This window comes from Asparagus officinalis, chromosome 6, assembly GCF_001876935.1.
Source record: "Asparagus officinalis chromosome 6, Aspof.V1, whole genome shotgun sequence".
Lineage (NCBI taxonomy): Eukaryota > Viridiplantae > Streptophyta > Magnoliopsida > Asparagales > Asparagaceae > Asparagus > Asparagus officinalis.
This window is the reverse complement of record NC_033799.1, coordinates 62,367,159-62,372,940: the sequence shown is the minus strand read 5'-3', so window position 1 is coordinate 62,372,940 and position 5,782 is coordinate 62,367,159.

The window sequence follows — 5,782 nt, the reverse complement described above, 5'->3', positions numbered from 1 at the left end:
TATCCTCGAGGTGAGGAGCGGGGACGTAGGTTGTGGCGACCGAACCTCGTAAACATATCATGTGTTTGTGTTTTGCTTAGCGTATATTTTATTCATCTTTATTGTTCATATCCATATCATATTTCTTCTTGCAAGATAATATTGATCAACATAATTTTAATTAGCTTTTAATTGGGATTAGATTAGCATAAGCCCCTAATCACCCCCCCCTCTAGGGTCTAACAATTGGTATCAGAGCTTGGTGCTCTTTGATTTAAGGACTAACCGCCTTGAGTTAAAGATCCAAGTTATCTTACTAGTGCTAATCTAATTTTGATTATTGTGCCTCTTGCATTTCATCTCTATGGATATGAATGATTCATCTTGCTTAGGATATGCTATTAATATTGCTCCTCGTTTGGATATTTTTCCCTATGCTCAATGGCGTATTAGATTTAAACTTTTCGTTCAATCTAATCAATTTGATCTATGGAAAATTATTGAGGATGCTTATGTTGTTCCTATTTTGGAAAAATCAAAATGGTGTGACAATGACAAAAGATTGTTTAACATGAATAAGCTTTTGTTAGGATTTTTGATTAGCGCTTTTCACTCATCATTTTCTAACAAACTTGCTAATTTTGATAGTGCTTATGCTTTATGGAAACTTATTGAAGCACATGAAGGAAAATTGGAGGCTATTCAAGAAGCGTTGGAAAATCCCGCTTTGAGCTCTAAAGAAGCCTCATCCCCATGTATAATACCACTAGGTAATAACCCTAGTGAGGTATGCGATAACGATGATATTATTACTTTTGATGAACTTGCTCTTGAGTTTGAAAAATTACACAATAGCTATATTGATGTAAAAAGTAAGTATGTTAATATAAAATCTATTCATGAAACACTAGCTACTAAGTTTAATTTTATTGCAAATGAAAATATAATTCTTAAAGAATGCAATGAAAATTTGAAAATTGAAAATGCTAGTTTGCTTCATGAAAAACGTGATGCTATGTTAGAAGTAGATAAGTTAAAATCTATGATGAGTAATCTTGTTTATCCTACTTCTAGTAGCAATACTTGTATGCACAATGATGAGTTGAATCAAATGAGAAAAAGAATATCTATCTTAGATTCAACACTAAACACTTGTATTGCTAATAATAAAAAGCTTATGGACTTATGTGCAAAGTTCAATGTTAATTCTTCTAAGAAACCTATTCACTATGCACATATGTATGACAAAATTCACAAATGTTCTATTTGCGGTCTTAAAGGCCATTTAGCTCAATTTTGTCATAATGCACCAAAAATTGACAAGCCTATACATGATTGTGCATCCCATCAAGCTTCATCATCACATACTCATGTACACACACATAGTGTAAATCATAAACATGCTTATGTGTACAAATGTGATTATTGTGGTCGTGTTGGTCATTTGGCCATGTTTTGTTTCGATTTGAAAAGAAATTCTCGTTTGCAAAATAATTACAAAGGAAAATTTATTTTTGCAAATGAACCACGTGCATTCTATTTCGGTCAACGTAAACCATTTAAACCTCTACATTGCACAAATTGCAATCGTATGGGTCACGTTTACAATTTTTGCTTTGATCATATCGGTAAATGTGATTATTGTGGTCGTTTTGGTCATTTGGCCATGTTTTGTTTCGATTTGAAAAGAAATTCTCGTTTGCAAAATAATTACAAAGGAAAATCTATTTTTGCAAATGAACCACGTGCATTCTATTTCGGTCAACGTAAACCATTTAAACCTCTACATTGCACAAATTGCAATCGTATGGGTCACGTTTACAATTTTTGCTTTGATCGTATTGGTGCACAAAATACGCCCAAACGGGTTCATAACCCAAAATAAATTATTTATATGTTTTTTAATAGACAAAATTACTTATATATATCTTATAAAACTTTTAGTAGATCGCAAAACAAATTTCCAAAAGGGTTTATAGTGAAAAATATCTCAAAAACCATTTTTATGTTTATCTGCACTTTTACTTCCTTTCGGTCGACCGACGGTTATCTGTAAGCATTCCGGTCGACCGAGTCGGTCGACCGAAATCAAATTCCTACAGCAGCGAGGTTTTATTTTTTACTGGGTTTCGGTTTTTATTTGGTCTCTGTTTTAGACCCGAACTGCTCATCACCGTTCATCCCTTCGTGGATCAATCCCAACCGTTCCCTCTTCATCTCCTTGACCCGACCCTTCTCCTTCTCCTCATTTCGTCATTTTTCCCAAATTTTTTTATTGGATTTCGGTTTTTAGACCCGAACTGATCATCACCGCTAATCCTTTCGTGAATCAATCCCAACTGTTCCCTCTTCATCTCCTTGACCCGACCCTTCTCCTTCTCCTCATTTCGTCATTTTTCCCAAATTTGCGAAAACTCTTCACGGTCGCCTGGCTTCATCGACCGGAATTTTATTTCTTCATCATTTTCTGACAGTTTTTGCTAGGTAATGATCTTCCTCTCATCTGTTTAACCTTATTTCATTGTTCTAGTATTAACTCTTCCTAATCTAGTTTTTTTTGTTCTAGGGCATTCTGTTAATTTGCTCTATATTGGTTTTTTGTTTACAGGAAATTGAAATTTTTCTCTAATCTTTTCAAAACCCTAACTTATCATGCCTCCCAAGCCACCCAAAAAGAGGTCTAAACCCGAATCTAGTTCCTCTTCTGTTAAAGCCTCACATTATGAGGATTATCTGCTATTTAAACCTCTTGTTAGAAAATATAGGGAATTGTGTAAACTGAAGATTCTCCCAACTAGGTATATCAAGTATCCTGAATTAGTCATATACAACACTCAGTCTATTCTTCAAAATGTTGGGTTAGACAAATTGCTTGATGAAAGTCATAAAGTTCCTTATTATCCATTTCTTGTTTATCTGTTTTATGCGAACCTGTCCACAACATCTTCTGCTGATGGTAGTTTAACCATTATATCATCAGTGAAAAATGTTGAAATTACCTTCTCTGCCAACGAACTTGCGGGGATTCTTAATATCCCAACAAGTGACGTTCATCTCATGTCTGTTGATGTTGGTAATCCAGATGTTAACCCACTCATGTTTAAGCCCGGATGCTCATATCCTATGAACAACAATTCACTTAATCCTATTGCTAGACTCTTTGCCCGAATTGTTGCTCAAAATTTGATTCCTAAGACTGGAAGTTTTGATCACTTCGCCTCTAACAAGATTAATGCTGTTTATGCCATCTTTACTAAAATCAAAGTTGATTGGGCTACTATCTTTATCAATAACATAGCATCAAAACATACCAAGTTTCTACCGTTTGGTTCCTTTTTCACTCTCATCTTTCAACATTTCAATGTTGACCTCACTAATGAACCTAAGGTTGAATCCACAAGAGATTTCTTTGATAAAGTTTCCCTTTCCAGAATGCAAATATCTCTTGACTCCACACCTTCTTCTCACTCCCGTTCTAGAGCCTCGACCTCTTCCACTTCTTCCACTTCTGAGATTTGTGACCGTCTTGATCGCCTTGAGACTCGTGTCACATCTATTCAGAAGGATGTTAGGACTATTCTTTCATACCAGCGTCAGTCTCTCGGGATCCCTTCTAATTCTGAGTCTGATTCTGGTGAGGATTCTGCTGATGGATCAGATGGTGATGGTGATGGTGGTTGATGGTGACGGTGATGGTGATGATGGTGGAGATGGTGATGGTGATGATGTTGGAGGAGGTGATGACTGATTGAGTTTCTTCATGCGATGTTTTTTATTTGTTTTTGACGCTTTCTTCTGGGTTGTAAAACTTGATGACTCTGTTTTTATGTGAGTGTAATAACTCTATGATGCTTTGTGGAACAACTATGTATGGTTTTGTGTGACGTTTTATGTATGACTTGCTATCTCGTGAACAAACCTATATTTATGCAAAAATATGTTGCTTCTAATGCCTATATGATGTTCTTTGTGGCTTATTATGTTCAGGTTATTTCTTTTATGAATCAATGCCTATACAAAATAACTTTCATGTTTTTGGTGTGTAGCAAATAGTTGCTTATCATAAGTTGCCTATATGAGGTTTAAGTTTTGTATTTTCATGCACATCTATGATGCCTAAATGATGAGTTGTAAATTGCTTATGCTAGTTTATCATTTCATGATCAATGCATGGTTAAGACAATAACCATGTTTTGTTTCTTGCATATCTTTTATTATGCATAAGTTTGATGGATAGTTGTCGGTTTAGCTCCTGTATATATGCTCTATTGATGTCATCTAGTCTATTTGACAGGGGGAGTTTTTGACATAAATTTCTTTATCTTTCTTATCTATGCTTATAAGCAGGGGGAGCATTGCTCCTATCTTTCATTTTTCCCTCTTTTTGATGTTGTCAAAGGGGGAGAAAATACCACATATAGCTTACAAATTAATTTCTGTTATATATGGTCATGTATGACTTATTCTTGTTTTGGCTTATATGTGGATTATCAGTGCATTCTTCATACTCTTGTATAAATTGTTTGCCATCATCAAAAAGGGGGAGATTGTTGACCCTATAGTTTTGATGATGATTTGACAAACAATTTATTACTAATAAGTTTTCTAGTGTTTTGTGTTTATGTTCTCTTTTCAGGTATTTCAACACGCGTCAATAAAGCGTTAAAGATTCAAGTTCATCTGCGTGGATTTACCTAGGTATTTGTTTAGTTTACTTACATGTATTGTATGATGATATCTAAGCTCAATATATATACACTTAACACGATTTTTGACGTTTTCTATCATATAGATGATTTTTCATTAAACGTTGTTAAAATATCTTTATCTCTTGTTTACAGCTCTCTCATACTTTATTATATACATATAATATATGCATAATATATATATGAATATTTACAAGTCCTATATCAACTTTCACTTTCATAATAATACAGGTTTTCTAAGTATTTTTTCAAAAACAGGTAGTTTTCACAAATAAAATTTGTTTTTTCAAAAATTCCTTTTCAAACATGTTCATTTCATCATTTATAAACTTTCCCCAAAGTTTCACTATTTTTGGATATGAATTGATATTTTTAACGAATTTTCAAAACTGCCCAAAACCTGTCATTTTACCCATATCAGTTTTCGGTCGACCGATACGGTCGACCGACGGTAGTCTGTTTTCTGAGAAACTTTCTTGTGTTTTTCCGGTCGACCGGAATTTCCGTCGGTCGACCGAAATTTCCATTCGGTCGACCGAAATTTGCGTCGGTCGACCGCCAGCTTCAAAACATGTTTTCTCACGTTTTTTGAACTAATCGGTCGACCGTACCGGTCGACCGACGAGCTGACAAAATGAGCCTAACGGCTAGTTTTTTAAATGGACTTTTTGGTCTTTTTCTTATTTCTAGCTGTTGTATTAGGGTGCTATATATACCCCATTGCTGCTCTTCTTCTCTATCAATCAAGAAATCCAAGTTTACTGTTTAGGAAGATATTAATCACGTTTAAGAGCTGTTTAAGAAGTGTTTCGTTAATCTGTTTTCAAGAGAAAGTTTTCTACAACAAGAAGAGGCTCTCATATTCCATTGGGATCATATTCTTCAGCTCCTCTTGTTCATTGAGAAGTTTTTCTAAACTCTTTCCATTTAGCTTACTATTTCACTTTCATTTGATTAGCTATATTCATTAAATTATTTACTGAGTTTTATTCACTATTATCACACACACTTATTGAGCTTGATATTTCCATATTATATATTGTGGGTTGTGGGGTGTGATTTAGTGAGTGTGAGCTTCATTGTGTTCTCACTTGTTA